Consider the following 15459-nt stretch of genomic DNA (forward strand, 5'->3'; position numbering starts at 1 on the left):
GCAGACTTTTGTGTATGGTTTAGGTTGTTTGGTTAGGGGTTTTTGTTTTGTTTTCTTTTTTTCAAGTCTTTTGATAATTTGGGGGGTGGGTGGGTAAAGTGCCAATCTTATAGAAAAACTGCAAGGATAGTACAACGGTTATGTTCTCTCTGAATCATTTGGGAATAAGTTGGAGACATCATGCTTTTTTCACGATTGCAGTTACTTCCTCAGAACGAGGAAAGCCATGTATATAACCACAACATACTTATCAACATCTTTTGCACTTTTGTCATAAAATGATACCTCCAACTTGGCTTCTTTTTCTTTTTATGTAATCCTATTATTTTACAGTTATTCCTCTATTTTTTGGCACACTATAAGGTTAAGGCCTTCTATTTTACCATGAGTTTTGTTTAGACTTGTTTTCTAAAAAATGTATTTTTCCTGTAATGGCAGGTAACTCATTTCTTTTGAAAAATCATTATATATTACTGGGTCTGAACTGTCGGGGACATTAGCTGGAGGTAACAGTCCTGCTGAGACAGAGCCTTGTCAGTTCACAGTTACCATTACCCACCTGGCTCATATCACTCATTATACGCCCAGGCTCCTCTGTGATATTTGGGTTTTGCAGTACATAAACAAGATAGTCATAGCTTAACATCCAAGCTGGGATGCTTTTGACAGTAAAAAGGAGTGCAATTTATAATTACTCCATGGAGCAAACTGGTACATTTTCAGGGAACCTGAGACCTATCGTCGTCGGCAGCCGTCCGTCTCGAGAGACGATGGTGTAGCTTCTTAAGAGTCTATCTGCACCGCCGAGAATGGCTGTGCAGTCCGACTCGGGAGTGACACGGTATCTGTCTCCTCCCGTGTTGAATCGACATCTTGCGATGAAGCTACAGAGCCTGGGCAGGGTGATATGGAGGGTCTGCTGTTGCCCATGCAGCAGATCCCCCCTCTCTTCGCAGCTGAAGGATCCAAGGGAAAGACGGAGTCAATACAGCTTGGCTTCAGGTGCGCCGCAGGAGTTGCCGGTGTTGACTACAACGTCAAACCGCCTTAGGGACTCCGGCTCCGGATTTTCTGTCGGGGTTTACTCCCTTAGCCTTTCCCCTGAAGAGGTATGCCGCAAGGCAGCGGAGGTTTTTTGGAATCAGAGTTTTCCTTCTCTGATGTGCCCTGACTGGAAGATCGAACCAGCGACACTTAGCTCGCAGGCCGACGCTCAATCCACTGAGCCAAACCAGCCAGGGTATACCTGAGACCTATAATCCACCTATATCTACATTTAATCTGATCATACTTTATAGTTTAACACTACAGACATGCCCTTATCTCCTGTGGATTCATAACTTAAAAAGGACAGTGAACATTGGAATATGAGTGATACCTTACTGAGACGTTCTCTGAATAATAAAAATTAAAAGAGTCATCTCTGCAGGACATCGTGAGAGTGTGGAAGGCTGAGTTTCTTATTTTGATCCTAATGATCCTTACGAGGACAATCAGAAGATGTCTCACTCATTCGGGATGGCACAATTAGTGTTAAGGGAACCAGATTCTTGAAGCAGGCCAAACCTCACCATGCCCATACTAGCTTATGAGGACAAATAATTTCTATGGTATCCACCTATATTTCTGCTCTTTCCATTGTTATTTCTTCTTTCCCTTATGTCAGATATAGAATTAGTGATTGACAGTTTGTGTTCTTTTTTAACACATGGGAAATGTGCTACTTCCTTCTGCTCTCTGTGGTTTCAGATCAGAAAGTCAGTGTCATTAGAATTGTGCTCCTCTATGGGTAGTATGTCATTTTTATTTGTCCACTTTCAGAATTTTTTCCTATTTTCATTAGTTTTTAGATATTTATTCATGATGTATCTTGGTGTGGGGTTTTTTATTTGTGGTTTGGGCTCAGCCTTTTAAATCCTATTTCTTTTGTTAAATTTGAGAATTTTTGTTAGCTTTTGCCCACATTTTATTTTAGTTGTTTTTCTTTTTAGTTATTGAATCTTAGAGCTCTTTGTATATGTTGGATACTAATCTTTTATCAGGTAAGTGCTTTGCAGAATATTTCCTTTTAGTCTGTGCCTTCTTTTCTCATTCTCTAGGTGCCCCTTTTAAAGCACCTTCTAGAGATTAAAACTACAATTTCTGAGATTGAAAAACACACTGAGTGGGATTAACTGCAAATTAAACATTAGATAAAAGTATAAGTAAATGTGAAGACATAGTGATGAAAAAATACCCAAAATAAAATACAGGAATAAATACTTAAAAGATAAGCAGAGCATCAGTGAGCTTTAGGAAGCCTTCAAGTGGCTTAATATGCAAGTAACTGAAGTCTCTGAAGGTTAGGGAACTATTTGAAAAAGATAAAGACCAAACTTTTTGTAAATGTGATGAAAATTATTAATGAAGAGATCCAAGAAGCTCATAAACTCAAGTACAAACAATATGAAGTATATGAAGTAAATTAAAATTTAGTTCCTTAAAACATATGATAAGGAGAAAATCTAAAGGCCAGAGAGCAAAAAGAAACATACAATACACATAGAAAGAAGCAAAGATAAGGGTGACTGCTAATTTCTCACTGGAAGCAGTGCAAGAGAGAAAATTGTGAATAAATAACTTTGAAGTACTGAAGAGAAAACTTTTAATCCAGATTTACTCAAAGAAAATCTTTCAAATTTGAAGATAAAATAGACATTTTCAGACATTAAAAAAATTAAAGAACATGTCAAGATCAGATCCATACTACATAAAATGTTAGGGGAAGTCCTTCAGGCTAATAAAAACTGATACCAAATGGAAATATGATCTACACAAAGAAATGAAGATCCCTAGAAATAATAACTACATGGGTAAATATTTAAAAAATAATTTTCAACTTTATAATACAAAGAGAATATTGTGGTATTTATAGCATATATAACATAATATTATTAAAATGTATGACAACAATAGCATTAAATTTGGCAGGGGAGAAGTTGAAGTATGTTATTTCAAGATTCTTATGCTCTGCATGAGGTAATATAGCATCACTTGAGAGCGATCATTGATAATATAAAATTGTGTACTATAAACCCTAAAGAAACTACTAAAATAACACAATAAAGAGGTATAACTAATAAGCAAAAAGGAGACAAAATGAAATCATATAAAATATTTAACTAAAACCAGAATTTGAGGACAGAGAAACAAAAACAGATTGAATAAAAATAAGACAAAAATCAAGAACACATAGATTTAAACCCAATAATTTCAATAATCACTTTAAATGTAAGTCATTTAAGTATCCTAATTAAAAGTGAGTGGTGGTCAGATTGGTTAAAAGGCAGGACCCAACTATATGTTGCTTACAAGAACACCATGTGAAATACAAAAAGACAAAAAAGGAAGGTTAAATTACAAAGAATATAAATTGATACACCATGCTAACACTAATGAAAGTAAACATGGAATGGCTAAAATTAGTGTTAACTTGAATACATTTCAGAGCAAGGAATATTATTAGTGATGAAGAAGCTCATTTGACATTGATAAAAATGGTCAATTCATAAAGAAAACATAAAAATTCTTTAAAAACTAGCACCAAATAACAGATACATGCTGCAATACAACTGATACCCAATTAAAGTTATTTATTTCATTACTCCTTCCTTAATTATCAATGGAACAAACAGACATAAAATCACTCAGGATAAATATATTTAGATAAATAAATAAGGATAGATAAAACATGAACAATTCTATTAACCAGCTTGACCTAATTGATAATCATACAGTCTAACATCAGAAAAATATTTCTTTCCAAGTGTACAAAGAACTTTTACCAGGAGAGACCGTACTAAGAACCATAAATCAAGTTCAATTTAAATTAACTGGTTACATTAATAATGAGAGTATTTAATAACAGGAAGATATCTGGAAAATTCCCAAATATTAGAAAACTAACATTCTTATAAATAACAGATAGATCAAGCAAGAAATCAAAGGAAGGTTAGAAAGTATTTTGAAATCAATAAGAAATATAACATCAAAACTTGTAGGATGCAGTTAAAATAGTGCTTAGAGGTATTTTTATAGCAACAATACCTTTTGAAAATAATACAAATTTTAGAGAAACATGCATAATAAAAAAAGATAAACAGAAAAAAAAAAAAAAAAGAAACCAAAAGCTGTTTCTTTTTGAGGTGATAAAATATATAAACCCTTGGGCAGAATGATGTGGAAAATGTAAAGATACATTATCCATCTCAACTTTAGGTGGTGAACACACAATGCAATATACAGATGATGTATAATGGAATTGTACACTTGAAGCCTATATAATTTTAATAACCAGTGTCATCCCAATCAATTTAATAAAATTGAGATGACGTCTTTACACTGATTTTTCTGGAATTAAAAGTTTAATAAGGAAAGTTATGAAATATTTTGTCAGTAAATTCAACAACTTGGCTGAAATGAACAAATTTCTTGGAAGACAGAAAATATAAAACTTATTCAATAAGAAATAGATTATCTGAATAGCCTATATCTATTAATGTAATTGGGTAAGAACTTAATAACCTTTCCACAAAGAAAACTTTTAGTTTAGATAGCTCTAATGGGGAAATCTTAGCATAAGATTACAGAAAACAAAAAAGGAATGCTTAATTTTCAACTCATTCTATGAGGCCAGAATTACACAGATTTCAAAATCAGATAAATACATTACAATAAAGGGAAACCACAAAAGAACACTTCTCATGAAAAGGATGCAAAATTCTTAACAAAATTTAAGTTAATCAGTGAAAAAGATAGTACATCATGGTCCACTGGATTTATACCAGGAATTCAAAGCCAATTCTACTTTCAAAAAAGCACTCAAGTAAGCCGATGTATTAATAAATTACAAACAGAAAAAAATTATTGTCTAAATAAATGAAAAACAAGAACTTGCCAAACTCCAAAGTTCATCCTGATAAAAATTTCTTAGCAAAATAAAAATAGGAGGAAATTTTCTCAACCTAATAAATGACATCCACCAAATATCTACAGTTAACATCATAGTTTATTACAAAAGACTGAATGCTTTCCTGCTAAGATCAAGAACAAGGAAAGGCTGTCTGCTCTCAGACCTTCTTTTTAACATGTATTGGCGGTAGCCATAGCCAGTGTGATGAGGAAAAAGAGAGAAATTAAAGGCACCCAGAATGGAAACAAAGAACGAAACTTGTCTTTAATCATAAACAACATAATTATCTTTGGAAAATCAAACTGAATCTACAAAATATCTATTATGAATAATAATTAAATTTAGCAAGATCACAGTATACAATATCAATATGTATATTGATTAATAATCATATTTCTGTGTATTAGCAACAAAAAATTAGAAGTTGAAGTTAAAAGTATCATTTACAATGCATCAAAAGTGAGCTCATAGGGACAAATCTGACAAAAGATGTGCAAGATAAGGTACATTGAAAACTAGAAAATGTTTATGAAAGAAATTGAAGGCCTAAATAAATATAGATGTATATGCCATGTTTATTGATCAAATGATGCTCATGGGCTAAAAATACCAATGCTCCCCAAATCTATATAGAGATGCAATTATAATTAAATATCAACATGTGTTTTCTTATAGAAAGGTACAAGCTAATTCTGAAACTTATAAGGAAATGAAAAGGACCTAGAACAGCCAAAACAACTTCGAAAGAGGAGAACAAACTTGGACAACTTAGGCCATGTGACCTCATGATTTATTATAAAGCTACATTAGGCCAGATGATGCAGTGCTGACATCAAGATAGATAGATAAGTAGACAATTGGAATAGGACAGGATCTTTAAAAACAAACCCTACACATATGGTAAGTAGATGTTGAACAAAGTTGCAAAAGCAAACTGAATGGAGAAAGGATAATTTTTTCAACAAGGTATTAGAAAAAGTAGATATGCACATTTAAAAAATTAACATTGATCCACATCTCAGGCCATATACCAAAATTAACTTATAATGTATCATAGACCTACATGTAAAACCTAAAAAATAAATTTTCTAGATGAAAACATAGAAGGAAATCTTTGTGGACTTGGGTTATGCAAAGATTTATTAGATACAATGGAATAAAAGAAAAAATGGATAAATTGGATTTTATCAAACTAAGTTCTGCTCTTGAAAGGAATTGTTAAGTGGATAAAAAAGACAACAGGTGGACTTACAGACAATAACTTCAAATCTTATATGTGATAAAGGATTTTTATTCATAATGTGTAACAAACTTTTCAAACTAAATAAGAGTTAAGATAAACTACCCAATTTTAAATATATAACAGCTTGGAAAGACACTTTATCAAAGAATGTAAGTATCTTATAAATAAGTACACAAAAAATGCTCAGAAATATTAGTTCTTAAAGAAATCAAAAATAAAACCACATTGAATACCATAGCATGTATTAGCTATAGCTAAGCCTTTTCAGTCAAATTCTACCCTAATAGATACCTTGCTTCCACAAATAGGGATTTCTCGGCGTGGCCACCAGAAATGAGCTACAAAAGATAAGGGGAACCCTATGAATTATATGGACAGTATTTGTTTATTTTAATAGCTAATTTTTTATTTTGAGATCATTTTAGATTTACAGAAGCATTGAAAAAATAGTAAAACTCTCATAGAACCCTCATCCAACTTCCCCTTAGGTTAGTATCTTATATTATCTAAGATACTGCCAAAGCGATGAAATTAGTCTTGATACAATAGTATTCATTAAAGCAGAGAGCTTATTATATTTCACTGGCTTTTGCACTAATCTCCTTTTTCTGCTCCAGGATCCAATCCAAGATCTCATATTGCATATAGTTGTTCTACCTCTACAGAGTTCTCTGATCTTGTCAGTTTCTCAGTTTTTGCTTGTCTTTTATGACTGTAATACTTTTAAAGAGTAATGGTCAGTTACTCTGTAGTACTTCCCTCATTTTCTGTTTTCTCACATTTTTCTCATTTAGATTCACGTTTTGCATTATTAGGAAGGAGACCACAGAGGAGATTTGCCCTTGTTCAGTGCACATGCCTTTCACTCCTTTGCTTAGATTTACTCCTAGATATTTCATTCTTCTGAATACTATTAGAAATGAAATTTCAAGGAAAATGGCCCTTTTCCAGGAAAAAGGGGGGCAGAGACATTTTTGTTTTTACTAAGTCTTCCAAGCCTTGAGTAAGGCTGACCTTTGACTGTGAAGACAGGCTCTCATGAAGTTTTCCATCTTGTGAGGCTTTCTTCAGTTACCTCTACTGATAGCAGAGGAATACACATGGTTTAGATTCCACAAGGCTCTTCCTGCTTCATATCAGGGCATACAATATCAATATGCATCACTGGTTATGCTAGCCTCGCCCAATTGGCTAAGGTGAGTGACAGATGGAATTCTCCACTCCAAAACATAAAAATTTCACCACATAGCAATGTAACGTTTTGCTAGATTCCATGACATTGTGCAGATATCCCATTGCTGTTTAACTTTCTCTGACCCATTTTAGTATCTTCTGGTGGATCTTGCTTCTAGCAGTTATTGCTGCAGTGCTCTAATGTTGATTTTCTATTACTCTGTTTCTTCTATGTTTGTTAATTAGAATTCTTCTATATGGAGATGTATATTTTTATGGCTATACATCTAAAATATGAAAATCTGGCTGTAATTTTTTTCAAAGGGGAAAATGACCTTAAAAAGTTAAAAATTACTCGTCAGCAATGAAAACTTATTTCAAGGAAAATGACCCTTTCCAAGAAACAAAGGGAACAGAAACATATTTGTTTTTAACAAGCCTTTCAAACTTTGAGTGAGGTTGACCTCTGATCATGCAGGATCTGATGAAATTCCTCATCTTGTAAGTTTTCCTTGGATATTTCTACTGATGGCAGAGAGTACACATGATTTAGACCTACGAGATTCTTATAACAATTCTCCTTCTTTTCCTACCCTCTTCTTTTGCTTGAGAAACAAACCTTGCTCAGTTATACTGGTGACTTTAAGAATCATCACCTTAAGTTAGAGACATTTATTTCAGGCCCTGAACTCTAAGATTTTTTATTCTAACCTTCTTTTTACCAAAAGTACCCCTAATGACAAAAGCTGACCTTCAAGATATGGGGAGAGGGTAAAAGATAAATGAATAAATATCAGTTGTAGTTCTTTAAACTAACAATGAACAATCCCAAAAGGAATCGTTAAAACAATGTGATTTGTAAAAAGCATCCAAAAGGAAGTGGAAAACTTGTACACGGAAATCTACACAACTTGGCTGAAAGAAATTTTTAAAAGACTAAATAAGTGGGCTTAAGATCCTGTGTTCATGGATTACAAAACTTAATATTTCTAAGACTGTAATAAGGCCCAGAGTAAGCTACATGTTCAATTCAATCCCCATTAAAATTAACAGCATTTTTTGAAGAAAAGGAAGAGCTGAGTTTCAAAAATATATGGAACTTCCAAGGGCTCAGAATAGCCAAAATTCTATTGAAGAAAAAGACAAATCCAGAGGACTTGCGGTTTCCAATTTCAAAGTTTACTACAGTATGATGCGACAAACAAACAAACAAATAAACAAAACAAAACAGTGTGGCACCGGCACAAGATAAACATATGTACCAATGGAACAGAATTGAGAGTCCAGCAATACCCCTAAATGTCTATGGCCAACTGATTTGGACAAGGGTACAAGACCATTCAATGTGGGAAAGAATAATTCCTCTAACAAATAATGCTGAGACAACTGAATATCTACATGGTAAGAAGAAATTTGGATTTCTACCTTACTCCATATTTAAAAATTGACTCTCATCGAAAAAAAACATTAGAAATGATCAGTTGCTTCCTCCTCAGAACATATAGAAGAAAACGATGACACATTTTAAAAGTCTAACCTATAAATAAAAACTCTAAGAAATGAAAAATAAAGCCATTAAATTAAAACCTTAGTATAAGGATTAAACAGTAGATTAGGCATAACTCAAGAGAAAGTTATTATAAGATAGTTCTGAGAATCATGCAGCAATATAGCACAAAGAAACAGGGCGATATAATATATCAGAAACAAGTTACAGGAACACAGAGGATGAAACGGAACAGAATGATCTGTAAGACACACTGTTTTGTAACTGAAGAACATTACCACTACATGCTATAAAACACATTTTTAAAGCAGCCACACAGAAAAGCCGCATATCTATCGAGGAACAGCAAATGGCCTACGTGTAGACTTTTCAACAACAACAGCGAATCAAAGGATATTAACAAAGTAACTTCAACATACTGGAAAAAATACATACCAAATGTGTACACAAATGTGTATAATTGTTTACTTACTAAGTTCTCTTTCAAGAAAGGGCATGAGATAGAAAACTAGTCAGATAAATATAAATGAAGTATTAACTACTAACAGGTGCCACTAATTCAAGGTCTAAAGGATTAACTACAGGAAGAAGAAAATTATTTCCAAAGGAAAGTCTGAAGTACAAGAAGAAAACAGGCATGATCTGTATAAAACAATAATTATAATCATAACTAATTTGTGGTTAGAACAAAGTACCAAAAGTCACATTGATGAAATCATATAAGTCAGGGATTGAGTGCCAGATTTATAGTAATCCTAGACCCTTGAATTCACAATGCTAGTTAAGATACTGATTGACTTTTGACTTTGGTAAGTGTACACAGCAAATTTTTGAGGGGTAAACATTTAGTGAATAAAAATAAAACATTTAATTTCCAGACTAAATAGATAAAAATGTAGAACACACAAAAATAAGAATGTGTCAATGAATCCAAAAAATAAAATAACAGAGAAAAAGGAGTTTAGAAACACACTGAAATCACAACAGAAATTGAGTATATAGAAAGATAGCAGTAATCGCAATACATATAAAGTAGTTTAAACTCACCAGTTTCAAGGTAGTGATTGTTAGGTTGGATTTTTTGAAAGCTGTATGTTCTATATAAATGACTTACTTAAAATATGAGAACAACATAATGATGAAAATCAAAACATGAAAAAATATACACTAGGAAAATATTAATCCAAGGAAGGCTACCTAATTTTATTAATAACTGATTGAAGAAACCTTAAAATAATAAGCATATTTAGGGGAAAAGAAGAATACTAAGTAATGACACAGAGCTTGCCTTACCAGGAAAATATTCCAATATAAAATTGTATCCACCTAATAAAATAGCAAGAGAATACATAAAGTAAATAATTTTTTTAAAGGTTTTATTTAATTATTTCTACAGAGAGGGGCAGAAAGAGAGGGAGAGAAATATCAATGTGTGGTTGCTCTTCCATGCCCTCAAATGGGGACCTGGCCCGCAACCCAGGCAGGTGCCCTGACTGGGAATCAGACAGGCAACCCTTTTGTTTGCAGGCCGGTGCTCAATCCACTGAGCCACACCAGCCAGAGCAAGGAAATAATATTTTTCAGAAACAGAGAAATTTGACAGAAGTTAAACTTTTTATCATTGTGAAGGATTTTTAATTTTTTCACTCTATGTGTAAGCAGAAAAAAAGAAAGAAATAAAAGATTTGATCAACAAAATCAATACGATCAGTTTAATGAAAATAAAACAATGAGTGATGTTTTCACAGTGTCAGGCACTGTTTTAAGTAATAACTAATTTAATCCCCCAATTGCAGTATGAGATAGATGCTAGCATGAATTCTAACTTATACTTGCTTAAACTCAGGCATGAAAAATTTGACTTATCTGCCCAGGTTTCCTGGCTTCTACTGACATAGCTAGTAGACAGAGTTGGGTTCTGAAACCCAGCATTCTGGTGCTAGAATTCTGGTTCTAGTATTTTGCACACCAACCATACAGCCAACATTAGAAAATATATATTATTTTTTTCAACCAAATATACAAGATATGTCCTGAAAAAGAAGAGTCCTGCCATTGTTAATATAATGAGAACAGTTTGCACAATATTGATGTAACATGGCAGAGTGGACTGGAATGTGCATGCATGGGACGGTACCAGTCAGTGGGGATTGTAGATCTGTTGAGTGAGCAGGTGTACTGTGTGGCTGTCGCATGCAAAATGACTGAGCAAATAAAACAATAAATCTGCCTCAAATTTTGCATTAAGCTTGAACATTCCTCCACAGAAACTATTCGGATGACTCAGAAGGCCGCAGCTATGGGCAGCTGGTGACTGGCAGCTTCATCCCCACAACATATCCATCCATGCATCACATCTCGTGCAGAATTTTTTAGCAAAACATCAAATCACTCGGGTGACTCAGACTCCCTAAAGATCAGATTTAATGCCCTGTGACCTCTGTTTTTTTTTCCCAAAAGTAAAATCACCCTTGAAAGAAGAGATTTCAGACCATTGATAAGATCCAGGAAAATACAATGGGGCAGCTGATGGTGACTGGGAGAACTGTGTGAGGTCCTGAGGTGCCTACTTTGAATGAGGACCAAAGCATCATTGTCCTGTGTACAATGTTTCTTGTCTCTTTTATCTTCCTCAATAAATGTCTCTATTTTTCATATTACATGGCTGGATACCTTCTGGACAGACTTTGTATACTGTATACATGCTAGGTTATAAAGCAATACTTAACATATTTCCTATAGCACATGTTCTTTGACTACAATGAACAATTAAGTTAGTAATAAATAATAAAAGTATTATCTAAAACAGCACATGTCTATGTGAACTAAAAACAATCACATGAAAAATAATGGAAAATTTTATTAAAGTTAAAGTAATAATGTAATGAAACACTAGCTTATCAAAACTTTGGGGAAAATAGTATTTTAAGGGACATGTTAGCCTCAAATAATCACATTATAAGAGGAAAATAGCTATAGGTCAATAATGCAAGCATCTAACAAGTTAGAAAATAACAAGACTAAAGAAAATAGAATTAATGACTTAGATAGTGATGATATGAACAAAAACCAATAAAATTTAAATAAAAAAAAATATCAACAAAAATTTTCAACAAAATTTGTTGAAAATACAGCCTGGAGTCAATCCAGTAAATGAAGAAATGACTAACTGTGACTCAGGGCCAGGAAGAGTTACTACATTGTGACTGACCTGCAGTGACAGTTTGTCAGATCAAAGAACTATGAGTCCCAAGGAACAGTATGAGGCCCATGTCAGAAAGAGAGCCAAGCAGGGTGTTGGTGGGTCCTGTCCAACAGGTCTACATGAATGAACAAGAACTAAGCAAAAAGAGACTGGTGGTATACCTTTGAAGGCCCAGGGAATGAAGGTAGATCTCCACAGACATCCCAGAATAGAGCTGGAGAAGCCTGGGCTACAGAGAAGGGATGTCTAACATGGAACCTCTGAGGAGTGCAGGGAATTACCTTCAATAGAAAAACAAAAAAACAAACATAAGAACAGCTGTAATTCTCTACCAGAACTGGAGAATGACAAGTCAATTAGGCATCAAAAATGGCCAGTCTCCTTGTCCATTAGACCCTTTAACTCAGACGGGAGAGAGACAGAAGCTAGCTAATGGAACATGGGGTGTATTATTTATGGTAGGTGAGATTGTGCTGCGGTAGATAATAACCAAGGATCTCAAAGACTTAACAAAATTTATTCCTTATTCTCACTGTAGTTCATTACGGGTTGGCAAGGGTTTCTGCTCATCATGGTTCATGAAGGCACGTAGGCTGATGGAAGCTCTATCTTGACACAACTTCTAAGAGACATTGTCATTGTACAAACAGTGCATTGGACCGCAGTATGCTGACAGTCCTATGGGCTTCAACTGTCCTATCTTTAGAATGGATATTAATGTTATGGTCCGGGAAAAAGAATACTAGATAAGCATATCTCAAACTGTGTTCCAAGGAACATGTGTGTGTGTGTGTGTGTGTGTGTGTGTAGGTATGCATATCTCAAATTAGAAATTTCTAAATTTCAGTTTTTTCCCCTCTAACATGTATTTCATACCACACACACACTTTTTGCAAAGACCAGAATGCAAGTAACTCCCAGTATTCTGTGTTGCTGTTTCTATGGTCATCGTACTCCTCTGAGACCGTCTTGGTGAGCACACAAGACAGGCCCTGCTCAAATAGCTTCTGATTTTTATGTTTAGATTTTTAATTCTGAGATGCGATCATATACATCTCCTTGCTTGAAGGCAAAATGACCACTAGAGGGAAGCAACTGCTAGACAGAACCTTTTCTTTACACCATGGACAAGTTCATGTCTCTGGGTCAGACTCGTAAAGGTTTGAGCAAAAGATCTAGCTCTATCAGGGATTCCGAGCGAAAGAAGCTGATTTTTGTCAAGCTCTTTCCTCGAGTTTCAGCAAATCATTTTTAGGCTCCCTGTGTCTCCAGATCCTCTCACCACTCAATACAGGACCTAGAACAGTACCTAGAGGGAATGTGATGGCCTGTGTGTGTGTGTGTGTGTGTGCTTTTCCTAGCCATTCCCAGTAGCTCCCTTTGTAAGGCCTTTCAGTCTTCATTTTCAAAAATAACTATGGAGCAATGGCTGCTTCGTAGGCTCAGAGCTGAACTTATCTCTATCCCACTAGCTTGTCCTCCAGCACTCAGGAGACAAATCACAGTCCTCAAGCTGTAGGAGACTTTTCTGTACACTAAAGCTAACTCCCAGGCCCACTTTGGGCAGAAACACATCACAATTAGATGAGCCAGAGACCATAATAAATGCAGATGTCATTATTTAAATAAACAAGTCATTCTTGGGATGTAAACAGAAACAGAAACATACTTCACAATTACAGATGAATGATGAGTGAATGGATCAGTAGAGAGTGGATTAAAGCAGTAGGTCTGTAACGAGAAAGTCCAAATTCCAGTTTTCTCACTAATGATTGATACCTGGTAGGTTATTTAGTCTCTTTGAGCTTTAGCTTTTTCACCTCTACAAAAGAAGTAACAATACCAATAATTCAAAGTCGAATAAAGTAGTGTATACAGAGAGCCAGGTATATTATAGCACCTAAATGTTCATCTTAAAAAAAGAAGAAAAGGGAATGAAGACCAAACTTTGAGTGTCTACTATCTGGTCCAGTGGAATAAATGAGAGCTTTGGAGCATATCAAAGTTGTGTCCAAATCCTGGTTCTGCCACCTACAGGCTGCATGACCTTGAACTTGTCACTAACCCAGACTGGACCCGATTCTTATGTGGAAATCAAAGGTACTGATGGGTCCTCGTGGTGAGATCTAAGGGAGATGATAGGAGATGTGAATGAAGCAGCTGGCATCAAGTTCATAGCCACTAAATCGATTTTCCATATCAGATACAATTTGGAAATTTCAAAATGCCTGTAACTGAACACTCTAATGCAATAATATCACCATCAACCTTACAAAGCAGGCATTGGCATCCCCATTGTATAGGCTAAGAAACTGAAAAATTAGAGTTTGGTTTGGAAGTAGACAGTCTCTGGTTGCTGACAGGATTATTTCCTTGATCTAATGATTCACGATGCCATTATCTGTAGCTTAGACGAGCTGACGCACGCTAACTGTCAGGGCTACTGACTAGTTTCCGTGTACAGGGGCTCTTGCCTGTGCAGTCCTGCCCTGAAGCTTACTGAGGACAAATTTCCTTTGCCCCTCCTTTCCTCCTCTAGTGTCTGCACGGGCCACACATACCCACTAGATGGCGCTGATCCCCTAGCTTTGGTTTACGTTGGTTTGATCTGTGTGAACTAAATATTTACCTTCTATATCACCAGACCTAAATCGCTACATAAATCCCAGCTTGGGCGACTCATATGTTCATACAGATTTCTTCTATTCACTATTGAGGGTGAGCTCTGGAGGCTTAGTTATCTTGCTTCAAAATGCAGATCACCCCTCTATAAATTCACTAGCTGAGGCCCCTGGATGGCCATGAGCAATCAGTGCTGTGTATCTGTGCTCCAGGGTGAACTGGAAATTACTGGCAGCTTTTTCTCTGAGTGTGCTGGATCGATGGGCCTGTGAGAGTCCACCAGCAGTTTATGGCTTCAGTTTACTGGTTTGTGAACAGAGGCACGGTCCACACAGGCTGTGCTCACAGCTGACACAGGACAGGAGATTTGATGACTCCCTTATTCCAAGTTCTTCCCCTTCTAGCCTGTCACAGGAGTCTATGATACCATCATTGGTTAAGGCGTTGCATCCCTTTATAATAATAATAACAAGAGCAATAATAACCAACCTCTGTATAGTCTTGTATAGTTTACAAAGCATGTCTCCCTCAATTATTTTATTTAACACATTCAGTTTAACAGGAGCAGGGTTACTTACTCTATTTTACAAAAGAGAAATGGAGAATAAGCCAAGGACCTATAAATTGTTCAAGTAAAAGGCTACCACGTGAATTCAAGACTTCTGATAAGTGTTGCATTCACGTAACCACATGAGATGATAACCTGTAATACAACCCAAGCAGTACATTTGTCATAATAGTTCCTCTCCTGCTACTCT

The sequence above is a fragment of the Furipterus horrens genome, unplaced genomic scaffold, assembly GCF_987537825.1.
Source record: "Furipterus horrens unplaced genomic scaffold, mFurHor1.1.pri manual_scaffold_4, whole genome shotgun sequence".
NCBI lineage: Eukaryota > Metazoa > Chordata > Mammalia > Chiroptera > Furipteridae > Furipterus > Furipterus horrens.